At 41.9% G+C, this 26548-nt stretch overlaps 1 protein-coding gene across 2 annotated transcripts in view; it reads left to right on the top strand.

Annotated features, from left to right (window-relative positions):
• SRGAP2 (SLIT-ROBO Rho GTPase activating protein 2) overlaps positions 1 to 26548 on the top strand; it is a 249053-nt gene that overhangs the window by 71633 nt on the left and 150872 nt on the right. The gene's annotated exons all lie outside the window — the stretch shown is intronic.

Genomic DNA, 26548 nt, shown 5'->3' with positions numbered 1-26548 from the left:
TTAACTTCTTTATGAAAATGCACATTAGCCATTCAGAAACTTAATCTCCTAATGATTTGTGTGTATTGGTAAAAAAGAAAAGCCATCATCTCTGACTGATATACTCAGATGTTCCCTTTGGTACACTGATGGCAGGATTTCAGAAGTGAAGGACCATTTAATTTAATTTTGCAGATGGCAGGAGGTAAGCAGGAAAGCTTGGTCACAATATGCCCCCTCCTGGGAGAGTGGATTCAGTAAATTCAGGTTGCTGAGAGCCTTAGATGTGAGAAATTTAACCCTCTGCCTTCTTTCCACTTCCCCTCCCTTATATAAAACTTGGTGTTTGTGTGTGTGTGTGTGTGTGTGTGTGTGTGTGTGTGTGTGTATAGGGTGGGGTAGGGGGTGGAGTTGAGGAAGGGTAGGAAGGTGGAGGGAAGAAAATTGCCTGGGTTGAAAAGCCAGTGACTGATGTGAGATTACCTCATAGTGATGCTGCTTTGGGCATATGGATTATGACTAGATACAGATTAACCCATTCCTCTTTAATTGTTTTATGCCTCATCCTTCTGAAATTGCCCCCTTGCAACCTGAAATCCTTTGGGGGGTTTTCCTTAGGCTGGGAACTCCGCTTGCTGTTGAGAAATAAACCTGCCTCTCTCCAGGGCACGAGTTCCACAGTGAAACTGAGGAGTAGATGGATGAGGAATCTTCTTTTGTTTTATTTTTAGGTGGTGCCCTTCTCACAGGGAAGCAAGCTCAGGATTCTGAATTTGTTAATTGCACAGCAGCTGGGTATTTGCTGCCTAGTCCTGTTGAAATTCCAGGATTGGATATCCAAGCTGTTGGCTTTTAAGATACATCCCCAAATGGTCATCTATCACTCTTTTTTTTTTTTTTTTTTTTTAGATGAAGTTTCACTCCTGTTGCCCAGACTGGAGTGCAATGGCGTGATCTAGGCTCAGGGCAACCTCTGCCTCCCGGGTTCAAGCGATTCTCCTGTCTCAGCCTCCTGAGTAGCTGGGATTATAGGCATGTGCCACCACACCTGGCTAATTTTTGTATTTTTAGTAGAAACGGGATTTCTCCATGTTGGCCAGGCCATCCATCACTCTTTTCAGCCAATAGTCACACCCAAAATTTTGGTGACTTTCACAGTCTTCCTATTGGATAAATTTGGTTTCAGATCTTGCCAAAATGAGGCGAAATTGTTTTTCTTCATGCTTCAGAGCCATGCTGCTCTATAAGGAAGTCTATATTAAATAGGAAGACATATTTCTTTATAAATCATTCTAGATGGTGGTATTCAGAAACTTGACAAAATTATCTTCCTAAAACTTGTTTGTTCCTGCTTACTAAAGGTTAATAGAAGTAGCTCATGGATAAGTTGTGAACTTTTTAAAGTTTCTGTTTTTTTCTTAAATCCCTCCTGTCTTTGCTCTTTTCCCTTCCTTTGTGGTGGCTGCCAGTCCTGCTTTGCAGGTAACTTCTCCCTCATGAAAACAGAGGAGGATCTGATATTATTAATTTATCCTGATAGTTTGACCATTGTAATGTTGTCAGTGAACATTTGCATTTCAGTTGTTTATCTATGAGTAGAAGGCCCACTGGCTGGGAGTGGTGGCTCTTGCCTGTAATCCCAGCACTTTGGGATGCTGAGGCGGGCACATCACTTGAGGTCAGGAGTTCGAGACTAACCTGGCCAACTTGGTGAAAAATACTAAAAATAAAAAGTAAAAAAATTAGCTGGGCATGGCGGCGCACACGTGGTGTGCTACTTGGGAATCCCAGCTACTTGGGAAGCTGAGGCATGAGAATTGCTTGAACCAGGGAGTCAGGGTTTGCAGTGAGCTGAGATCATGCTACTGCATTCCAGCCTGGACGACAGAGTGAGACTGTCTCAAAAAAAAAAAAAAGAAGAAAATAGAGTAGAACACCTTCTTTTTCTTTTAGCCACTACCAAGTGGGTGAAGAGATATTTATATCGTATGTTTTACAATTACTGATTCATTTATTCATTCACTCATCTGTGCAACAGGTATTTTTTGATTATCATGTATCAGACACTACTCTAGATGCTTTATTTCAGTCAGTACAATAAAGATCTCTCTGTGAGTTAACATTTCAGTGGAGGAAGAGGGAGACAAAGAATAAACATGATGAATATATAAATTGCTAGTATTTAGAAGGTAATAAGTACAGTAAGGAGCATCAAGAATGCTGGGTAGTCGTGAGGGGAGTTGCGTTTTTAAAATTTTTCTTCTTTCTTCTTCTTCTTCTTCTTTTTTTTTTTTAAAGAGACAAGGTCTCTCTCTGTTGTCCAGGCTGGAGTGCAGTGGCACCGTGATAGCTCATTGCAGCCTTCAACTCCTGGGCTCAAGGGATCCTCCTGCCTCAGCCTCCTGAAGTACTTGGGACCACAGTCATGTACCACTATGCCTGGCTAATATCTTAATTTTTAATTTTAATTTTTGTAGAGACAGGGTCTCATTTTGTTGCCCAGGCTGGTCTCAAACTCCTGGCTTCAAGCAATCCGCCCACCTCAGCTTCCTAAAGTACTGGGATTACAGGTGTGAGCTACCAGTACCTGGGCCAGGTTTCGTTTTAAAATAAGGAGTAGGGAGCTTTAAATGAGGCCTCATGGAATAGGTCACATTTGTGCAAAGATTTAAAGGAGGTAAGAGTGTAACCTGCATGGATATTGAGGGAAGGGCATTTCAGGCAGAGGAAACAGCCAGTTTAAAGGTCTTAAGGTGGAGCCCTAAGGCTCGAGTGTGCTTGGTGTATTTGAGGAATGGCAAGAAGGCCACTGAGGCTGAAGCAGAGTGGTCTGGTGGGAATGAGGGGAAAGTACTAGGAGATGAGGTCAGAGAGGAGAGAGTGAGAGGTTTTTAGGAGGAAAGGAGGAGATGCCTGATCACATCATGCCATGTTAGGCTGTTGGCTTTTATTCTGTAAATATCTATATCTACATCAATTATATCTCTATCATGTAAACACTCTCAGATCTTACAACTTTCCATCTTTATCGTCTTCTGAACTCCATAAGATCTTTCTAAGAATTGAGGGGAAAGTTGATTATAAGGGAGAATATACAAAACCTTGCATTGAAACCTTACTAGAGACCTGGAACCTACTCTTTTTGGGACTTAGCAAATTGATGAGATTCCATGCGCCCCCACCCCCCATTCTCTGGCAAACAGAACAGGAATACTTATATAGCTTACTCTCATCCCAACCTTTCCCTTCGTCTGCTTCAAGAATCTCAAATGCTTACAATTTTTGGCATATTTGACATTATTTTAGTTAATTTCTGAACGTGTTTTCCCACTGTTAACCCTCTTACCCCAGACAGCATTTTGAAACACTTTTTTCTCTCTCTTTTTTTTTTTTTTTTTGGCAGGGTATCTGTCACCCAGGCTGGAGTGCAGTGGTGTGATCATGGCTTACTGTAGCCTTGACTTCCTGGGCTCAGGCAATCCTCCCACCTCAGCCTCCCGGGTAGCTGGGGCCACAGACATGCACCACCACACCTGGCTATTTTTGTTTGTTTGTTTTTTGTAGAGACAAGGTCTCCTTATGTTGCCTAGCCTGGTCTTGAACCCCTGGACTCAAGCGATGCTCCTGCCTCAGCTTCCCAAAAGTGCTGGGATTATAGGCATAAGCCACCGTGCTCGGCCCTGAAACACTTTTCTATACCGGAAATGAACTTTCTGACAGCATCTCATTAAATGAAATAATAGAAGTGAAAGCACTTTGAACCTCAGAAAGTCCAGGAAGAAATCGGCAGGGTGTTTCCACTCTCTTCATTTACCCACCTGCATGCTGGAGGATGTACATAGCCAGAGGATCACTTTGGAGGCATTTCATTTCATTGGGGGAGGGGGGTGGGGGGCAGTTCTTTTGGCCAGTTGAATATTGGGCATATCTGGATCTAGTCTAGCCCCGACCTCGTTACAAGTCCCTGGATTTCTTTGTGCTACAAAGTCCAGCATTGGTGTGGTTTTTCAAGGAAGGATATAGAATGGTTTATTTTGGATGAGAATTTCATTTTGTGTACCTGATTTTATATTTTTTTTTCCTCTTAAGACAAGGTTTCACTATGTTGCCCCAGATGGTTGCCAGCTCCAAGGCTCAAGCAGTTCTCCCCTGTCAGCCTCCTGAATAGCTGGGATTACAGAAACGTACCATTGCGCCCAGCCCTTTTGTTTTTGAAAGCTGTCGTGTTACTGCTTAAAGTCTCCAAATTGTTATTGAGAACACTGACCAGAGCCCTGTCCATAGACCAGTGTTTTTCCAAGTGCAGATTGTAACTCCTTTGCAGAGTAGGTTGTGGAGCCATTTTAGCTGACTACTCACCAACTTTCTTCAAAATGTAAATGGAATAGGATAGAAAAAGAATGAAAAATTTTAAAGTGGATTGGATGCAAAAAGGGTAAATATTGTTGTGTCAAACTTTTTTTGGTGGGTGTGTATATGTTCACATACTGGGTCACATTATAACATGTATTGCTCATTATGGGTTGTGGTCAGAGAAAATTCAGAAAACACTGTCTCAGACTGTCCCAAAGTTGTGTTTGCTTATTATGGGGACTGATGAGGATAGAAGATGAGTGGCTCAGAAGGTTGTATCTTGGTGAGATAAAAGAAGACATCAAATGACAGTTTTAGAAAAATAATCCCAATTAAGTTTGTTACTCTTCTATGAAGGTAGAAGATCCTGTGCCAGAACATTATGCTCTTCAGGTCAACAGGAACTAAGCTTGTTGTTTCTCTCTGCATAAAGAATTGTGCAATTTCCAGTGGGAACTCCCCTCTGGAGGTGGAGAGGGAAGGGGAAGGAAGAGTGGAGATAGAGGCAATTAGGCAGAAATCTTTATTGTAAGTCTTAGCTGACCCAGGATCTGCACATAGTTAACTCTGAGGCTTTGTTGGAATCTGCCAAAGATTCATTGTTAAAGACAGGGAAAGCACAACTCATTTCCATTTATTTCAGTTCAACATTTATGCCAGCTCTGCTCTAGGTGCTGGGATGTAACAATGAATAAGACATGGTCCAGGACTTAACGGTGCTCCTAACCTGGCAGGGAAGACAGATGTAAATTGCTAATTATTGTACATTGTGCTGAATGTCATAATACAGTGTAAAATGCTCCAGTTTATGAATTAGAGGAACTATGCTTTCAGCCTTTTATTCTGAGAAATGTGCCATTTAACAATAAAGAACTGGGATACAGGTTTCTTTTCTAAAATTTGGGGAAGACTACTTTATTGAAAAGGAAGATGAAATTTCCAAGGGAATCAGGTTCATCCAGTCAAGCTATTGTGTTATTTTGTGTCTTTTCCTCTAAAAGTATTCTAATGTTAAAATTTTTTAAAAAATCAACTTGACATAATACACACCTGCCCAGAGAATGTGGAGACCTGTAAAATAATTTAAAACAATTTTTTTTATCGTATCCTTAAAAAATAGTGGCAAACATAGTAATAAGAACTTGAGACTGGGTGCGGTGGCTCACGCCTGTAATCCCAGCACTTTGGGAGACTGAGTTGGGCAGATCACTTGAGGTCAGGAGTTTGAGACCAGCCTGGCCAACATAGCAAAATCCTGTCTCTACTAAAATACTTATAATCCTAGCTACTCCAGAAGGTGAGGCATGGGAATCGCTTGAGCCCAGGAGGTGGAGGTTGCAGCCAGCTGAGATCACACCACTGCACTCTAGCCTGGGTGACAAAGCAAGACTCTGTCTCAAAAAAAAAAAAAAAAAAAAAAAGGAAAAACAAAAAACCTGGAGTGCTTTTCTTTGATGGAACTTGTAACACTTTGCTTTTACTTTCTTATTGATCTTTAAAATTAATAATAACTTTTTGGGACATGTAAAATCATGACAAATTCTACAAAAGTTCTCTCAAAGCAAGTCATATAGTCTGTTCAGGGTACAGAACCTGAATTCACCAGCTCCAGGCTGATTGACTTTTGTCAGCTGCATCCAACCTAAGCCTGGAACCAGATTGAATCAAATGCTAAGTTTTAATGTCTTTCATTTGGTTCTTTTATTTAGTTCAGTGTTTCTTACTGCTAGCTGACTTGGCTCTGAATTTTGTTCCTGCCTCAAGCAAATTCTGAATATGCCCATCTATGGATTTGAACAGTAGGATGTTTTTTCAGAGGTGTGAAATGATCAGGCAGCTCGATAACTTTAGACATACTGTACGTTATGAAGCATTTTCTTGCTTCTTGTTGTCTTTTTCTGGTGGATTGAGTCAATGCAACTGGTAGAATCTTTTCCACTTATGTTATCGAGGCATGTGGTTGAAAAGTGGCCTTTAAATGGTGTGAGGTGGGTAGACAGGGGATAAATTCTTACCACCGTTTCTCGGATGAGGAAAGTGAAACTCAGAGGCCAAAATCTTCTGACTCACACAGTGATTCTGGGGATGTCTCTAATATCTAAATGATGAGACTGATCTACTTGCAAGGTCAGGGCATGTGGCCATTTTCTTGCTAGCCTTTGGATCACCAAGCTGTCAGCATTTTGAGGGGGAGTATTTGCATTTTGTTTTATTTGGAAAATTCAGCTTGAGGGAGGCATTATTAGAAGATTCTTAGAACCCTCGAGCCTTCTGAAAATGAAAAGTCTCACATTTCCCTTCTATTTTGGCTCTCTCTTGGAGGGGATCACTTATGTCATTAAAAACATTGTAGTTTGCTTATCTAATTCCCACTCTGTGTTCACATTAATAGCTTCCCATTGCTCTTAAGAACAATTCCATACTTCTTCAGACTATTTGCAATACTCATCAGAGCTTGACCCCTGCCTCTTTCAACAGTTTCATCTTCTTTTCATCTTCTCATTTAAATTCTATGCTCCAGTTACCCTGAATTTCTTCGATTATTTTAGTTCCTTGCATGCAGCTTCTTTTCTCTTGCCTCTGGGACTTTGAACATGCTGTTGGTTGGAGCACTTTTCCTGCCTTCTTCCCATAGGTAATTCCAATCCTTTAAGTCTAGCTCCTCTGGGAGCCCCTTGCTGAGCCCTAGACCAATTTCTATATATTCCTACAGTGTCGTCTTTTTCCCTGATAATGGGCTTTTTACATTGCAATTACTTCTTATAGTCTGTCTCTCTGGTAGACTAGATTCCTTTGGAAGGCAGGCCCAAGAAGGTGGTTTAAATTACTGGAGTCTGATTAAAAAGACTTTTATATTAGACTGATATTTCCCAACATTTAAAAATGTATGAACTTGGGCCGGGCATGGTGGCTCACGCCCATAATCCCAGCACTTTGGGAGGCCAAGGCGGGTGAATCATTTGAGGCCAGGAGTTCAAGACTAACCTGGACAACATGGTGTAACCCCATCTCTACTAAAAATACAAAAATTAGCCAGGCATGGTGGTACACCATTGTAATTCCAGCTACTTGGGAAGCCGAGGCGCACTAGAATCACTTGAATCCAGGAGGCAGAGGCTGCAGCGAGCCGAGATCATGCCACTGCACTCCAGCCTGGGCAACCGACTGAGACTGTCTCCAAAAAAAAAAAAAAAAAACAAAATGAACGTCTTTCAGAGTAATATAATTTTGTGAACCCCCTCAGGAATTTAAAAAATGTCATTACTTTTATAAACTATTATAAAGCAAATTTATGTAAAATATTTTCTTTTACATCAACATTAAATTATTATACAGCTTATTTTAATATACACTTTAAAATTTAATAGCCTCCATTTTATATAAAGGTGTTTTCTCATTTAATAGGTGATGTACACTATTTAATTTATTTAAATGAATTATGTAAGAGTGTGATTTGTTTAAAGATTTTTAATAAAATATAGTGCTTAGTTTGAGACCAAATATACGTTAAAAATATAGTTGGAAATTTAATTACTTGTTTACACATGTTTTAAAAATAAGAGAAACCTGCATTCTTGACGTAATGTTTGGAATTTTTGCATTTCATACTCTAACATGACTACTTACATGTAGTTTTTAAGTTTTGTTTCTACATGGTAGGGGTTACCACAGAGAGGTTCAACTGCATGTCTACAAGGGAGTAACACCTTGTAGTTATGGAATGCCTTTTCTCTAACAGTTACAAAGCCAATTTGGATATGGTTATCCCTATATCTTATGTCTTTACCATTGGATTTTGAAATACTAAAGATTTAATCAGATAAACGTAACACAGTGATCTGGTGAAAATCATCTAGATGTGAACTGGATGGCTTGGTACCGTGAGTACTGGTAGTGTGAATCTCTTAAGCCTGTTTTTATGCTTCTAGTTAACAATTGGGTTTTATCAGTGTCTTAGACTTCTTGTTGTTGGTTTGTTTGTTTGTTTGTTGTTTCTGAGATAGAGTCTCACTCTGTTGCCCAGGCTGGAGTGCAATAGTTCAATCTCTGCTCACTGCAACCTTTGCCTCCTGGGTTCAAGCGATTGTCATGCCTCAGACTCCCAAGTAGCTGGGATTACAGGTGCCTACCACCACACCTGGCTAATTTTTGTATTGTTTTGTAGAGATGGAGTTTCTCCATGTTGTCCAGGCTGGTCTGGAACTCCTGACTTCAAGTGGTCCTCCCGCCTTGGCCTCCGAAAGTGCTGGGATTATAGGCTTGAGCCACCGTGCCCAGCCGACTTCTTGTTTTTAATCCACAGTCCACTACGATTGTACATTTTATGATATATGGCAAAGAATAAGAGCAGTGAAAAATTGTAGAATGCTCATACCATCTTGGCCTATGTGGTGGTTGCAAAACAACCCATGGCCTAGTTAGTGATGTTTATTAGCTCATCACCGCTAATCGTTGTGCACGCTCACTTGATATATCTGAGGCTCTAAACTGCCCAATTATAAAGGGATAATTGGGAAAACAATAAGGTTGTTGATTTTTTAAAAAAGGAAATGAAGGGGTTGCCATGATTGTGGTTAGCAGTGTGTGAAGATTCTAGAAGACCTGCTTGAACTCCTGGGCTGTTCACAGTCTATTGCTTGGTCAGGAGCCTTAGAAAACTTAGACATATGTGTTAGGAGACTAGGTTTTGAAACCTGCTCAGGGTTGCATAAACTTCTATATTAAGTTCCATGATGCCAGATTAGTAGTTCACATTTGCACAGTAGACATGCTATTGCTGTTCCTTTTCTTATCACAAAAAGAGCAGAAGATGCAGATTATACCTGAGACAGAAAGATACAGGGGAGACACTGAGCTTGTCGCCTACCTTTGGGTGCCTCTCATGCCTTGTATTTCACATTGAGCCTCACTTATCAGTGACACAGGGAATGGTCCTTTTGATCTCCATCTTCCCTGTGGCTGCCTGGAGGTAGGGGAGGCAGATTGTGCCACTTGCTGACATTATGTTGCTGTGGATTAATTGGAGGGACAGGGACAGGAAATTTTCCTAGTGGTGCATGTGTCACTGGGGCTCACAGGGGTACTTTTAAATCTTCTCCTCACTGGCTACTGTGATTCTTTGACCCTGGTTATTACATATTCAATAAGTGTCAGCTTATTTGAAAGGGATATTCCTATTTTGTATTTAAATATTACCAAAGACCATCACACTTAAAAAAAATTTTTTTTTTTTTTTTTTTTTTAATTTTTTGGAGACAGATTGTTGCTCTGTCACCCAGGCTGGAGTGCACTGGCGTGATCTCAGCTCCCTGCAGTCTTTGCCTTGTGGGCTCAAGTGGTTCTCATGGCTTGGCTTCCTGAGTAGCTGGGATTACAGGTGTGCACCACCATGCCTGGCTACTTTTTGTATTTTTAGTAGAGATAGGGTTCTACCATGTTGGCCAGGCTGGTCTTGAACTCCTGGCCTCAAGTGATCTGCCTGCCTCAGCCTCCCAAAGTACTGGGATTACAGGTGTGAGCCACCACACCTGGCCCATCATACTTTCTGGGTTTCAGGATGCCAACAGATCCTGGATTCTGGCATCTGGATTATGGTAGCAATATTGAAAAAAGTATTATAGTGGGGAGTAAAATTTAGGAAAACCTTGCAAATTTCTATTCTTACTAGCTTTGTTTTCATACTCCATAGTCAGCCCTGGGCAATTAAAACTTTTGTTCCAGTAAAGGTTTCATTCTAAAGAGGTTTCATTAATTATGAAAAATTCCCCATGGGCATTACATTGTGAATCCTTTTGTAGCTATCATAAATAATGAAGAAAAAACACTTGTCAAAATATAGCAGAGCTGACTAGATAATGCATCTCTCCTTTGATTTTTGATTGGTTTCCTTTTTTAAGTTTTAAAGGAATAACTCTTGATTATTTTTTTAAAAAGTAAATACTCATTATAAAAAATTCAAGCAAAACTGAAAAGTAAAAAGAAGCCAGCAATAAATTGTTCCAAATCCCATCACACAAAAACAGCTCTTGATTCATTCATTCAATGGGCCTTCATTGAGTGCTTACTCTGTGTTAGGCACTGTGGCATCGGGGATCAGCAGGGAACAAAGCGAAGTCCCTACCATCATGGAACTTATACTCTAGTGGGAGGAGAAAATGATAAACACCTAAGTAGATTTACAAGTGGCGTGAAGAAAAATAAAAATTAGGTAAGGGCTTAGAGAGTGTCAGGGGCACTTTCAGATGGAGTGGCCACAAAGGCTGCTGTGAGCAAAGAGCTGAGTGAAGTGAGGGAGCTAACCACGTGACTGTGGAGAAGTGTGCTTCCAGCCAAGGGAAGCATACGCAAAGGCCCTGAGGTGGGCGTTTGCTTGCCATGTTCTATGACTAGAGAGACCAGGGTAGCTGGGGGCCAGTGAGTGAGGGTAAACTGGGCTATATAAGGTTTTGGAAAGCCGTTAGCTTTTCTCCACTGGGAAGCCATTGAAAGATGATGAGCAGGGCTGCAGTGTGGAGAGTAGACTGCAGGGAAGCAAGGGAGGAGGCAGCAAGACCAGTTAGGAGCTACCACAGCAATTTAGGACAAAATGAGGCTGAGTTGCACTGTTCAGAAGGTGGAAGGGTTGAATTCTAGACTCATTTTTAAGGTAGAGCTGATAGGATTTGCTCATGAATTGGATTGGGAATTTGTAAGAGAAGAGTCAATGATGATTCTGAAGGTTTGTGGCCTGGCAGGTGAATGGTGGTACCGTTACTGGGGTAGGGAATGTGCTGGGGTGGGTCAGGATGGGGTGTCAAGACTTCAGGTTCAGGCATGTTAAGTTCTAGGTACCTGTTAGATGGCTACGAGGCAATGGTAAGTCAGTTGGAGGCTGGAGTTGAGTGAGAGGTCTAGACTGTAGATACACATTTGGGAATCACCAGACATAGAATGGAATGGGATCTGATAGGAAGCAAGGAGAGAAAGAAAACAGGTCCTACGACTGAGCCATGCATGGGGCATTTCAGCATTTAGATGTTGGAAAAGGAGAAGGCCCAACAAAGGAGACAGAATGTGTTTCTGTAGGATATCAAGAGAGGGTGGTGTTCTGGGGCTGTGGTGGTGGTGGTGGAGTCTCGAGAGTTGGCAGTATTTAGCCATGTGCAGGTCATTACCACCTACCACAAGAGTGGTAGAAGCAAGAGGCTGGTTACAGTGGCCTAAAGAGGAAAAGGGAAGAAAGAAGGTGGAGGCAGGGAGTATGGACACCATTTTGAGTCAAAAGAGAAGCCACGATGAAAAGGTAGGTGGGTTGGGAGAAGGCAGGAGATCAAGGAAAATATGTGTGTTTGTTTGTTTAATAAGATGGGAGAAAATACAGCATGTTTGATTGCTGATGGTAATGGGCCAGTAGAGATGGAAAATGATAATATGGAAAATAAGAGTATATAATTTTAGGAGCAAAGGGCTTGAGTAAGCAAGAAGGGGTGGGTTCTGGTTCCCATGTAGAAAGATAAACCTAGGGTAGGGGCTGAGACAGGGCAGGCAGATAGGAGGGGAAAGCTCTGGATTTGGTAATGGCGCATATGGACTTTCTCTTCCAATGTTAACATTTGGTACACATAAACAGAAGGGCGGCTGGTGAGGGTGAAATAATTTTATAAGAATGGCATTATACCATATGTGCTATAAAAATAAAAATAATTGAATTTCTTTTTACTTGAATTTAACAGAAGAAAAGAAAACTGAAATGAAAGTGAAAAAGCTACTGTACTTAATTTTTCTCTACCAAAGATAATAGTTCCTAAAAGTTTTCTCTAAGGTTAAAAAAATGATTATGAAAACCATTAGGAGGCTAAAGTCATTATTAATATATTTAAAGACATTTTTAGTTATATCTTCACTTTAGATGATTGTCTGGAAGAATTAGGTAATTCATGTTTTTAAACTTCCTTGCACTTCTCTTCCCTATCTCTCAATTTTTATAGCTTATCTTTTTTGTTTGTTTGTTTCTTTTTTATGCCTTAGCAATTTTCTAACATTTACATTCCAACTTGCATGCTCCCATTTTTTGGTCTTGGTGCCATATGTAGCCACTTGTTCTTTGATAATGGCTTCCCTGTTCCTGTGGTTTTTGTTTTGTTTGATCTACTGGGTGCAAGATTTCTGTTTCTCAAGACGAGTTCGTGGGTGCTACATAGGCTGAGATCTTTCAAGCTGCAGAGGAAGAGAGATGTCTGAACCTTTTTTACACTTGAGTGATGACTCAGCTTCTCCTAATATTCTAGGATCACAGTTGCTCTCTATCAGAATTTTTTTAGACATGCTACATTATCTTCAGGCCTTGAATATTGCTATGGAGAAGTCTGAGACCAATCTGGGTTTCTCCTGTATTTTGTTAGCAATCCATTGATTCTTAAATAACTCTTTATCCTTGAAGGGCAAAAATTTAAACATTATAAGTCTTTGTTGATTTTTCTGTGTCCATTTCATGATATATTATGGGCCTTTTCTATTCACAGATTTAGTTCTCTGGATATTTTTTTCTGTTTTATTTATCGTCTTCCTCTGCATTTATTGTGAGTCTCTTAAGCCTTTTTTTTTACACACCATTAATTAGATTTTTAAAAACTTTTTATTATAAAACATTTCAGGCCGGGCGCGGTGGCTCAAGCCTGTAATCCCAGCACTTTGGGAGGCCGAGGCGGGTGGATCACGAGGTCAGGAGATCGAGACCATCCTGGCTAACATGGTGAAACCCCGTCTCTACTAAAAATACAAAAAACTAGCCGGGCGTGGTGGCGGGCGCCTGTAGTCCCAGCTACTCGGAGGCTGAGGCGGGAGAATGGCGTAAGCCCGGGAGGTGGAGCTTGCAGTGAGCCGAGATCGCGCCACTGCACTCCAGCCTGGGCGACAGAGCGAGACTCCGTCTCAAAAAAAAAAAAATAAATAAATAAAACATTTCAAACACATACAGAAGTAGAGAGACTAGTGTTATGGATTCTCACTTACCCATCACCCACCCTACTTTGATAATCATCAGCTCGTGGCCAATTTTATCTGTATCCCTCACCCATTCCCACTCTCCTCCATTACTTTGAAACAATGGCAGGTATAATTTATCTTTGAATATTTCAATATTTATATCTAAGAGATAAGGAGTTTTGTTTGTTTGTTTTGACACGAAGTCTCTGTCGCCCAGGCTAGAGTGCAGTGGCGCTATCTCAGCTCACTGCAAGCTCCGCCTCCTGGGTTCATGCCATTCTCCTGCCTCAGCCTCCTGAGTAACTGGGACTACAAGGCGCCCACCACCACCCCCGGCTAATTTTTTTGTATTTTTTTTAGTGGAGATGGGGTTCCACTGTGTTCGCCAGGATGGTCTCTATCTCCTGACCTCGTGATCCGCCTGCCTTGGCCTCCCGAAGTGCTGGGATTACAGGCGTGAGCCACCGCGCTCAGCTGGACTGTTTTTGTGTTTGTTTGTTTTTTTTTAAGCTTAACCTCTAATAAGTGTCATCTAGTCTGTTTATAATCTTTTTATTAAATATATGACAACATTGCCTTGTGGTGTTTAGATCAGCAGCTTCTTTGCTCCAAAAGTGAATAACGACGGTTACTGGGCCTCAAAATCAGGAAGACGAAACTAAGAGAACAGGCCACAGGACTCTCCCTGATGTTGAATGGCAGCACCTTAGATTGGGCAACAGTAACATGAGTTGCATACATAGGAAGTGCCCACTGGTTCCTGGGTGTTCTCTGAATTTCTAGTGCTCATGTGAACTGTGGAGGGCAAAGGAGGAGGACACAGAATGTACAGTTTCTTTTCCAGCAAGAAGTGAAACTTAGGCCCTTTCTGATTTAATAATAACCCATGAAGAAGGAGCTGAGTGGTTTGAAGACTGTTCTAGTTCTGCCTTTGGTGGCCATGTGGTTTATTTCCACAGCTTTTCAAACTGCAGGTTGAGACCTTTTACTAAACTATGAAAGCAAATTAGTGAGCCACAACCAGCATTTAAACAGATACAGAAAATATCAGAGTTCATGACTAAGGATAAATGTTGTTTCATGACACTTTTCAGTTGTGTGTGTATGTGTGTGTGCATGTGTGTTGGATTGCCAAAGTTTGAAGCCACTAATTTTGTTCAATTCCTATCACTTTCTGTACCTTCTTTATCGAAAAGTTAAAGGATCAAAGAACCTATGGGATAGATTTTATGTATTATCAGAAATGTGTATTAAGTTGGGCACGGTGGCTCACGCCTGTAATCTCAGCACTTTGGGAGGCCAAGGCAGGTGGATCACCTGAGGTCAGGAGTTCGAGACCATCCTGACCAACATGGTGAAACCTTGTCGCTACTAAATACAAAAAAATTAGCGGGGCGTGACGGCAGGCGCCTGTAATCCCAGCTACTTTGAAGGCCAAGGCAGGAGAATTGCTTGAGACCAGGAGGCAGAGGTTGCAATGGGCCGAGATTGCTCCATTACACTCCATCCTGGGCAACAGAGCAAGACTCCGTCTCAAAAAAAGAAAAAAAAAAAAAAAAAAGAAATGTATATAGTGCTTACAATGTAAGGTACCAGGAATTATTCTAATAACTTTACAAATATTGACTCATAAAAACTCTGTGAGGTAGGTACTGTTATTATCAAAATTTTACAGAATGGGGTCATTCTGGCATAGAGAGATAAGTAATTTGCCCAAGGTCACACACAGCTAGTCAGTGGTGGAGCTGGCATTTTGAGCCCAGGCAGTCCAGTTCCAGGGTCAGGCTTTTCTCTGCGGCCTCTCCAGTTGATAGCATCTCTAGATGATGGCATGGACTTTTTCCTGCTATTGCCTTCAAGAAGAAATGATAAAAAGGTGTTTCCTCCTCCTTCCCAACACATACCCTTAAACATTCAGAGTTAAGACAGTGAGAATGAGGATTCTTATTTGATTAAGTTGAAGGAATTCAGGGATTCTTTTTGTTAACCAGTCAACGTTGCCAGCCTAGCACTAAAAGATTCCACTATGACAGACAACCACATGAGGTCGTATCTCAGCATTATAAACAAATGGATAGGGGAGAGTGGTTAAGAGCACTGATTTTTAGAATTAAACACATCTAGGTTCAAATCCTGTTGTGATCTGTCACTACCTGAGTGACCTTAGGCAGTTAACTGATCTCTAGGAACCTCAGTGGTCCCTTGTGAAATGGGAGGAATCATGGTTGCCTTTTAATGGAGGCTTACTAGGCATCCGGCGTGTAACAAGCACTTTATATTCTCCATCTCTTTTATTCTTCATAACAATCCAATGGAGTGGCTGCTATTACAAACTCCATTTTGTAGATAATGAAAAAGACTTTGAGAGATTAAGTGTTTTGTTCAGGGAGACACAGGTACCAGGTGGCAGAACTAGAATTAAAATCCAAGTTTTTCTCAATGCAGTCTGTCCTCTTAATCACTCGGCTTTGCTGCAAACTTATCTCCCTGGGGTGTTTTGGGGATTAAGTGAGATACCTTTGTACTTGAATAGTGACTCAATAGGAGCCTACTTGGCATGTAATAAGCACTTAATAAATGGCATGTGTGATTATTAGTAAATATATAAGATGTGTCTGCCTATAACTTTTGTGGGGACAGTTTACCTTTCCATAAAAAATAAACCATGGTCAACTAAACCAGTTCTTATAATCAGCCAGTCACTTAACATGTGTATTGAGTTGCTGAAAAATAAATGATTAGCTATTCTGAAGGATCTGCTGGGCAGATTCTTTCATTGGGATAAGTTTTGTCAAGGACGGGACTGTCTACCCAACATCCAGAACAGTAGCTGTCATGAGGTACTTTGATTCATGGAGCCTCCACTTCTCTGTACTTGTTGACATGACTGTTGATTGAATAGGTCACTCCAAATCTCATGCTCCAGTGGCAATAGAGAAAACCTGGGGTGGGATTGAGAATCATGCAGCAGGGGTACAAGGCAAAGCACTGTCAGGCTGGTCCACCAACAACATATGAAGGCCCAGGAACAGCCATTGCAACGGGAACTGGGCAGACTGTTTCAGCCAGCAGCAAGGTAGTTGTGTTCATCTGGGGTGATGCATAAACTGAATCTGGCAGAGCAGGCCCTCAATAATGATAGACTTCTCATTGCCAAAGTTAATGAGCTCTTTGACTTGCTGTCTTATTTAAATACTCCGTAGTTATTGACGCTTTTGTACCTCTCTCTTCATTCTTAATCTACTTTGCTATCTCTCCTTCCTTTGCTTTCCACCTAAATGGGGATATCCTAAGCCAACGTCTTTTTCATTCTACATGCTCTCTATGGACAGCTGCATTCACTTTCCTGGTTAACTTCCTAACTGCCATCTATAATATTTGCTGATGACTCCCAAATGTCTATTTCTAGACTTGACCTCTCCTGAGAACAGAAGGAGAATACAACTGTCTTTTCCAGTAGGATGCTTCACGGGCATTTCACGGGCTACCTGAACTTCTTGGTCTTCCTTAATCATTTTTGTTTGTCCTTCTCCCTGGTAATGAATAGGTGCTTGGTCCCTGCTTGTTGAATAAATTTGAAACAATGTGCCAGTATGTATGTGCTGTATTGAAACAATGTGCTGTACGCTAAGCTGGGTCCTGCACAAAATGAAGTAAACTTTCCAGAGCCAGCTCTATAGGAATTTAGGGTCTGGATTTTAATATTGATCTGGTTTGTTTTCAACTCGATTGTGCTGGAGCCTTGAGCACATACAGTGTGCCATTGTCCTCTAAGAGAGTGGACATGTTTGAACTGACATTTGGTCTTTTCAGGAATTGTTTGGTAGGAAATTTCTTGGATTTTGACTCTCCTTGAGCTTTGACTCTTCTTGGGCTGTCCTACTTTTCAAGACTGTCATTTTGCTTTGTCCAGAGTTTATAGAGCCCTTTAGAACTATGTATCTGTTCTGCTTATCACGCATGCAGGGCCCTCTCTGCTGGCCCTAGCCTGCTTTTCTACCCTTTCTCTTCATACTCTTCTGTGTGAACCTTCAGGTCACAGGGCTTCTCACAGTCTCCTGAGCTTCATCTGCCCATTTTAGCCTCTTTGACTTTGCTTTGCTAACTACAACCCTTCATCTGTCATCCGCCTCGCTTCCATTTAAATCCTCCCCTACCCAAGGTCTCAAGAGGTCCATGCTAGATTTTACTGATTTCTTCCTCCCTTAATGTAGTCTGGGACCATTATTTTGGCACTTAGGATGCACAGTCTTATACTCTTAAATATTTTTGCATTTAGTCCTCCTTTTCTCCAATTCAATTGTAAGCTCCTTGAGAGTAAGAGACTGTCTTACATTTTCTTGTGTAAATATCTTACATTTTCATGTGTGTTCCAATGATTCATCACCCAGATCTTCCCATAGAGTTGGTGTTAGATAAATATTTGCTGGGTTTGTTTGTTGATTATCGTGGTCCTTGGGAACTGACGTGCAGCTTGTCACTAGCAATGAATCAGGAGCATCAGACTAGGTGACATTTCCCAGAGGAGCTGCTGGTCTTCACATCCTGCATCTTTAGTTTGTGGTACAAATTAATTCTAAATTTTGGACCTTGAGAATTCTGTTTCTTAGCCATCTCAGCCAAGACCTAGGAGCTAAAATTACTACTTTGGCATTTGATGTGGCAGCTTTTTCATTTGGGAGCTTTTTGTCTTTAACTTGCTTTTGAGTCACTTGAAAGAACTAAGGCGGCCTGCCAGAGCAGTCGCGATGATTGAAGTTCATTGAGATATCCCTCTCATTAGCTTTATGAGATTGCCTTCTGTGCGTTCACTTGGGGGCTGGAAAGTTAATGGATGACTGAATGTCCTTTGGAAACTTGTAGGGCCATTTTTCTTCTCTTTTCCACTGGCTGGTTTCTCTTTGTTACCAAAGGTGCAGGCATTGTTTTTAGGTAGTGTGGAGTTAATGTAAGGGGAGGAATGGTTCTTTCTTTCATAGCTTTGGGATAATCTGCTGCACAGCGCAGACACTTTTGAAGATGGCCATGTTTAAAGTCCATCACAGAGAACTACAGTCAAAAGGAAAGCCAGGGAGGCCAGGGTTCCAGTCACAACTGCCCCCACTACCCCCTTCCTCCCACCAAGATTACTGTCTTACCTTTGAACCCAAGGATGTCTCTTATGGCTCCAGTTTGCTGATTACTGTGAAGGGAAGTATGGTTTGGAATCATACTATAGAGTCATGGGCTCTTAAGTATGTGTTGTTGCTAATGATTGGTGTTGGTATGTACAGAAATTTTCCACTCATGGAATTCTCCTCATTTTGACCTCTCTACCATTCAGCTTGTATTGCTCATTAATGTCCACTCCATTTCTTCATTTAGACAGCATAGGACTCCATCCAGCAGACTTCCTTCACTGTGATCTTGCTTCAACTCCGTTTATTACATTCGTCATGACACAAACTTTTACCAGCTCCATTTCTGGCTGCTTGAGATCCAAACTACTCTATTGGCCTTTGGAGCTATTCCTCGCCTTGCACCTTTATCTTTGACCAAGCCTCAGTGCCATCTTTTGTTCCAGTAAGGACATCCTCCTCACTACCCCACAGAGAGGGCACGCTCAAACATTCCCATCTCTTGGTGTATGTTTTCTCTAACTCTGGAATATCCCGTCACCCTTCATTTACTGAAATCCTACCCTCCCTCAGAATATTAGTTCAGATTTCCGTTTCCTCCCCTTTCTCTCTCTCTCTTTCTCCTCTCCTGCCTTCCCTCCACAAACTTGGAGGCCTACTATAATGCTAGGTGTTGTTCTGGGTCCCACAAGTACATTAGTCAGCTGAACAGACAAATTTATTCTTCTTTTTTAATTTTTTTTTTTTGAGACAGAGTCACTCCCTGCTGCCCAGACTGGAGTGTGATGGTGCAATCTCGGCTCACTGCAACCTCTGCCTCCTGGGTTCAGGCAATTCTCCTGCCTTATCCTCCCAAGTAGCTAGGATTACAGGTGTGCGCCACCATGCCTGGCTAATTTTTTGTATCTTTAGTAGAGTTGGGGTTTCACCATGTTCGCCAGGCTAGTCTCGAACTCCTGACCTCGTGATCTGCCTGCCTCAGCCTCACAAAGTGCTGGGATTGCAAGTGTGAGCCACCGCGCCTGACCAAATTTCTTATTTTCAAGAAGTTTAGACTACCTCCAGAAGCCTGACTTTAGTAATGGGATTCCCCACCGATCTTCCTGAGTTTTCAACCCTTTCATTGTAGTATTTATTCTTAATTTCATGTCCTTATAGTATATAATAACATAATTTCTATACGATATAATTATATATCTTGTGCAATTATGTAATATGAATTGTTATGTAAAATTTTGAAATGTATTGTATATTTGGATCATGTCTTCCCAGTTAGATTGTACGTTCTTGAGAACAGGGATCTTCATACTTCTGAATATTTCAGAAATCCTCACTTTATCCGTTAGGGCCTCTTTGCAAGGGACCAAAACTCCAAGACAAAGTGGTTTCTTTTGTTTGTTTGTTTCTTTCTTATATATTTTTTATTTTATTTTATTTTTTTGAGATGAGGTCTCGCTATGTTGACCAGGCTGATCTCAGACTTCTGGCTTCAAGCAGTCCTCCCATCTGGGCCTCCCAAAGTGCTAGGATTACCAGTGTGAGCCACTGTGCCTGGCCTAAGGCAAAGTGTTGTAAGCGAAAATTGAATGAATTGACTTGTGTAACTGAAAGGCCTAGGGATAGGGCTGGCTTCTCGTTGTGACTTCATTCAGATACTCATGTTTCCTTCTCCCCATCTCTCAGCTCTGCTTCTTTGGGCAAACTCCATTCTCAAACAGGCTTTCCATTCACGATAGCAAGATGTCAGTGGCAGCGTCACACTCTCTTTGTCCCCGGGTCTTCCATCTCCCAGCCAAGGCCTGGGTTTGAGAAAGCACACTATCTTTGACGAGGCAGGTGTGTGCCACCATGCCTGGCTAATTTTTTGTATCTTTAGTAGAGATGGGGTTTCACCTATCTTTGGAGAGGGCAGGGGTGGAATCAGTTTTGCCAAAAGCATGTGGGGAAAACATGGATAAAAGGAATGAAAAACAATTATTTCAAAAACGTAATAGCTCTGTTGGTTGGCTGTGCCTGCCTTATTTATTTTTTTGAGACAGGGTTTTGCTCTGTCACTTAGGCTGGAGTATAGTGGCATAATCACGGCTCACTGTAGCCTTGACCTCCTGGGCTCAAGCGATCCTCCCACCTCAGCCTCCTAAGTAGCTGAGACTAAAGCACACACCACCACTCCCAGCTAACTTTAAAAAAATTTTTGTAGAGATGGGACTTTGCCATGTTGCCCAGACTGATCTTGAACTCCTGAGCTCTAGTGATTGGCCCACCTCGGCCTCCCAAAGTCCTGGTATCACAGGCGTGAGCCACTCTGCCTGGCCTGGTTTGTTCCTTACTTAATAAAGTAATGTGGAAAAAGTCACACTCTTTGAGGAAGAATATTTGCTGTTTCCTAGTTTACTGAAAGTATCTTGATGGCCTTTTCTTGGAAACTGACTACTCATAGATAAGTAATGTCAGTCACTGAAGATGTGTTATAGCCCATATAACAAATTGAGGGCGGTGCTGTGTCTCTCTGCTCTGTGTGCATACTCATTTGTTTATATTATTATTTAACCTTGTTTGTTACCGTTTTTTCTTCTTTCTTCCCCACTACCCTGCTAACTTTGAGGAAGTACTTTTTGTCTGTATTCTCAGAGCACCTGGAAGGCACTCAAATAAATGTTTGCAATAAGAGTAAGTAAAAGTAAGAAAGGACGTTGGGAACTCAGTGACTTGGATTTCAGTCTTGATCTACAACTAAATAGCTGTGTGATCTTGGTCAATCCCCTTTGCTGCTCTGAGCTTTGGTTCTTACATCTGTCCAGCAAGGAGTTTTGAGTCCTTCCTTTACTAAGTTCATAGAAAGGCAAATTAGCAGAGTAGAGAGCAAGACTTGGCAGGGCATTCTGGTATTTTGTTTCCTGAGGAACAGTTTTGAGAGGGGCTGATTACTGTTGTGATAAGAAGTCTTGGTAAGAGATATGGAGGGTAGAGCCTGAAAGCCTCAATTGTATTCTTATGTAACATTCTCTGGAAAGGTACTAGGAATTAATATTCCTGAGATGGCTGAGGTGATATCATGCGTGTTTGAAAGGGCTGAAAACGGGTGAGGCAGATTGGGTGGAAAAAGACTGACAGTCAGACCAGGTTCCCAATGGGGAGCATGGGCTGATCTTCTGCTCTGCGTGCTGGCAACAGAGCCTGAGGGAGATGCAGCTCCTGCCCCCTGGGTGCTGGCACATCAGGGAGAAAGGAAGGACATGCGTGTGTGACTTTCCTGAAAGATTACATCTGTCTCCTGGCCTGCCGTTCCTCCCCTATTTTCTCCTTAGAAATGTGGTATTCATGACTTAATCAGAGAAAATTCCTCAAGAAGAAGATGAATTTTGAAAGGAGGAAAGAAAGGGATCCTTGAATTGAAAGCAATAGGCTGAACACCCTCACCCCCTGTACTCTACTGGCTGGTGAATTCCCTGAATGTTCTCTGAAGTGAGGGCAGTCTTCAGAGGACTGTGTCATCTGCATTGGCAGGTGTTGTAATTTAGAGTCTACATGATTGTCAGCGTGGCGGGGCCCTGCCTGTTTTTGTTAAATGATCAGTATGCTATTAGGGCTAGTTTTTCTTCCAGTTGCATGCTTATCGAGATCCTTCAGTATCTTTCTAAAAAGGAAATACGCCTCTTTCTAAATACTAGGACGAGTGTAATTAGTATCTTAGCTGTGGCCAAGCATGGACAAGGAGGCAGCATGTCCCAGGGGAAGCTTTGTGGGTGTGTCTGGTGATCCTGGATTTGAATTCACATATAAAAACACTCCCTGGCAGGTCTTTATCTGACATCCTTTGGAATTGGTGATCTGCCAGTGGAGTTCAATGTCATGGCCAAGCCTACTGCCCAGAGGGGCAGCTTCCAAGATTTGCTTTAGGAATAGTCAATGCAGAATTCATTTAATTCGTACACACCGGGAAATGGAAACCAAGAATCCATTCCTCCTTTTGGTTCCTGTTTGTTGGGTTATTTTCCCCTTCACTGGCAGATGGTGCTCAACAGAATATGCTATGTGGTGGGGTTCAATTTTTTTATCTGTTTTTTTTCAGTGAGATATAATTCACATACTGTAAAATTCACTCTTTTAAAGTGTACAATTCAGTTTTTTAAACATATTCAGAAGGTTGAGCAACAGTCATCACTATCTTAATTCAGAACAGTGAGGTTTAAATTTGTCTTGAGTCTTTGCATGAAATATCAACTAGAGGTCAACTCTGATTCTCAGGAACCTTTTTAAAAAATTTGGTTCCTCTTGCAAGGGAAGCTGCAATTTTTATTCAAGTGTCATTTTTAAAAATCATAATAAGAAAAAATGTTAGAGGACATTGGATTTTTCTTAGCCCTGTTATGTGATTTCTTTCTGCTATTGATGATTTTTAAATCTTAGATCTTCAGGTTGGGGCTTATTACCTCAGCTTTGTTACAATAAAGAATATTTAAAGCAGAAACAAGAAGACTTTTTGTGTTCTCTTGTCCTTTCTCTTATTTGTCAAGCCTCTTTAGACAGGGCTTAGACCTGTCTTTTTCTCCTTTGTCACCATCACCTCGCACAGTGCCTCCATACAGGAGAGGCTCAGTAAGATTTGCTGAATAAATGGGCTCTATTGGGTGCTCAGGGGAGGCTGTTTGGGGGTGTATATCACTCCCTGGCTCATGGCGACCTTAGTACTTTGGCCTTGTGAATAGCCAGGGAATTATTTTGTACCCCTAAGATGTAGCTGCTTCTAGAAAGTGAGAGCTTGACTTCTTCCCATGTATTTCTAGGGAAGGAACTGGCAAGGACCCTACCATCTCCATAGCTCCCAAGAACTCTCATCCTACTGTAAACCAGATGTGTAAAGCCTTCTTGAGTTGGTATCGTGAAGCATGGTGTAAGTGGTATGAGTTGTGTGAGTCTTTGAATGTGCACACATGATGTGCACATGCATGATCGCCTAAGCACACAAGGGAGCTGTGAGGAGTTCCTCTGTGTTTTTATAATTGCCCCTTTCTTCTTTCTGCCCTTTTGTTTGTTAATAGGCCAGGGTTCAGAGGGGCCTCCAGTCTGGGCACATGGCCCAGGAGTGCTGGTATTCAGTGGCCTGTTGTTTCCTGCCCCTTGTGTGCATGGACGGGGACTGGGGCCAGCATAGCTGCCTTCTTGGGGACCATTGTTTGTCTTTGTAGGAGCAGCAGCAGCAGCAGCGCCTAAAGCAGCACATTTTGCCCTGGATAGAACAATTGTCCTGTCTTGGAGCTGTACGCCTAAGAGTGAGAGTGGTTAGAATTTCCCTTAATACCTGTGTGGATGCTTTGAAGATGGTAACAAGGGAGCCATCTTCTTCTTTCTTCTTCCATTCTTCTTTCTTCTTCCTTTCTTCTTCTTTTTCCTTCTTCCTTCTTCATTCTCTTTCTTATTTCTCCTCCTCCTCTTCCTTCTCCTCCACCTCCTCTTCTTCCTTCCTCCTCCTCCTTCTTCCTCTTCTTCTTTTTGGCCAGTATTGAGGGAGGGGAGATGCTCAGTGGTGTCATATCACAAATAAATCACACTGGCAGATGGTATCTATTAACAGAGCCTCTTTTTTTTTTTTCCTGGATCAGGGGTGGGGATACTGCTTTCTCACAGTCTCTGTCCCCTGGGCTTCCTAGTAGACCTCAGGGTGCACTCACAGGACAAGAAAAGCACTTCCCTCTAAGCTGTCCTGTAGGGTAGATCTAGGAAGTGGGGAAGGGATCCAGTCTGGTTGTGGACAGATTGAAACATAGCTAGCTAATGAGTCAGTGGGCAAGTCTATACTTGTCTTAGGGGCCTGAATCAGCCCTCAGCTGGAAGGTGGAAAAGGCGATGTTCCAGGAGTAAGAGTCATGGTCACTGTGATTTACCCAGAAATACTTTCAGAGACTCCAAACTGGTGTTTTATTTCTCTTGTTTTTGTTTCTCTGACCTACTATTAACCTCTTTGACAAGTCAGGCAAACCTTAATTTAGCTCCAGCTCCACTTGCGTGATCGTTGACCCTTTGGTAAATTGCCTGAAGAGTCTTACTTCAGTTTTCTCCTTAGTGTGATCAGGATTATTGTGTATACCTTACAGACTACCTGTGAGAATTAAATGAGATGATATATAGAAAGGCCCATAAAATGTATTCAATAAACACATGCTCCCTTCCCTTCAGGGTCCCAGAGGGAGTACCTGTGATGCAGCATACACTGTGCTGCCCTCATTGAGGCACCTGACAAAGTCAGGCTGGATTTCCTTGCTGACTGGATGTGCTTGGGGGTTTCTTACATTAAATCACATATCTCAGAGGCCTCCTATGAAATACTTGTTCCTTGGACAGGCTAAGTCTGGAGTGGCCTACTTCTGGAACTTCATGGGACTTTGCCTCGTCCTCTCTTTTTTTGGCAGAGGGTGGGTGTCATCCAACTAACTGTTTCTTTCTATTCTCCTGGCGAGTGAGATTACTGAGGTAAATTCTTAAGTGCATTACAGGGGACTCAGAGGGACCTGACAGCCTTACTGCCCATCCATATCCCCTGTACATCTGTTACGATTCAGTACCTGGAAAGCCTTTCTACCCTAAAGAGGCCTTGGTTCTTAATGGATGAGATTTAAGTAATATTAGTAAGCATTGTGAATGCCCTCTCAATGCACAGTTTGCCCACCCAATGCTATTACTATCAGCTTTTCACTAATATATGGAAGGGGTACAATGCCTTCAGGAATAGTCTCAACAAGGGCTGTTCCCTTTAAGAGACCCAGAAATCCCTGGCAAGAACCAGATGCCTGACATAACCTCTGCAGATCTTTACCCCCAATACCCTTGTAATCAGACTCCATAAAACACAGAACAAGAGAGCTTTGATGAGTGATGAGGTAGGCAGCTTTTCTGCACAGCCTTCTGTCTGCTTGAAACAATCCTCTGGAGCTCAGTTTCAGTTCAGGTGAGGTTACTGCAGGGCTGGTTGGCATTGGTGGTTGACAGGGAGAGAGATGAGGATGAAGAGGGTGAGAATTGCTCTTACAGATCACCTGAGATCATCTGCAAAGGACATACTGATATTTGTAAAAACAGAAACAAAAATGTAGATGGGGACAGATTATAGAGCCTCAACTACTTCAAGGCAAAGCTAAATGCACCATTTACCCACCCTCATTGCTTCATGAACATTTCAACATCATAGTTCTCATCCTGTTTTTCTCTGATTTATCTGCAGCTCACATGAAAACTCTAGACCCCCTCTCCCCATAATGATGCATTACATAGCATAGACAGAAAGCATTGTTACAACTGTACTACTTGGGAATGAATTTGGGGCATGCATAAGGAAAGGCATAATATAGGTGATCCTTTTCTGTGGGTTTGGAGTCACTGTCACATCCTAATGCACTTGGAGCTAAGCAGGCTTGCAGAGGAAAAGGATGAAAGAAATGGCTCCATTCTGACTCAGATGGGGATTGGGACATAACTTCAGCAGGATACACACTGCAGGCCTTCTCTGAGCTGAAAATCAGTCTGGCTTTGGCAGACTGCTTCCTGTGAGTGCCAGGTCTCTTGTCAGTAACAAATGCGGTACTGCATTTGAGGCAGATCTGGTCGCATCTGTAGCTTCCTTTGCAGCAGTTCCAGAGAGAGTATTTGCTAGCTCCATACAAGGACCCTGACCAGCCAGAAATCTGCATGCTAGAGCTTAACCAGAAATATTTATAGTTATGACACTATAGAGGCACTTCAGCATCCCTGAAGATTAAGCAACACGGGTATGAGTGATATTTGTTAGTGAAAAAAAATCTCTTTCCAAGTCTTCTTAAAAAAATGATTTTCATTCTGTGATATTGGAAACTGTGAAATCTGATTGACAGTGAATGGTTTGCTTGCCCAGAAGTTCTTGTGCTTGTTTTGTTTTGATTGCTACGATTTGACCTTGGGAAATTTTCTTTCAATCTCCATTAAAATATCCTGACCTTCATCCTACTTCATGAAGATGCTAAACAACATTTTGAAATGATGGGGAAAGTGCAAAAAGTAGGAGCATGGGCTCTAAAGTCAGTCTCTTGGGGTTTGAATCCCAGCTTCACCACTTAAAAGTTTGACTTCTTCAAGACTCAGTTTTCTCATTTTTAAAATGGGGA

The sequence above is a fragment of the Theropithecus gelada genome, chromosome 1, assembly GCF_003255815.1.
Source record: "Theropithecus gelada isolate Dixy chromosome 1, Tgel_1.0, whole genome shotgun sequence".
Lineage (NCBI taxonomy): Eukaryota > Metazoa > Chordata > Mammalia > Primates > Cercopithecidae > Theropithecus > Theropithecus gelada.
This window is presented reverse-complemented; position numbering and strand designations above follow the sequence as displayed.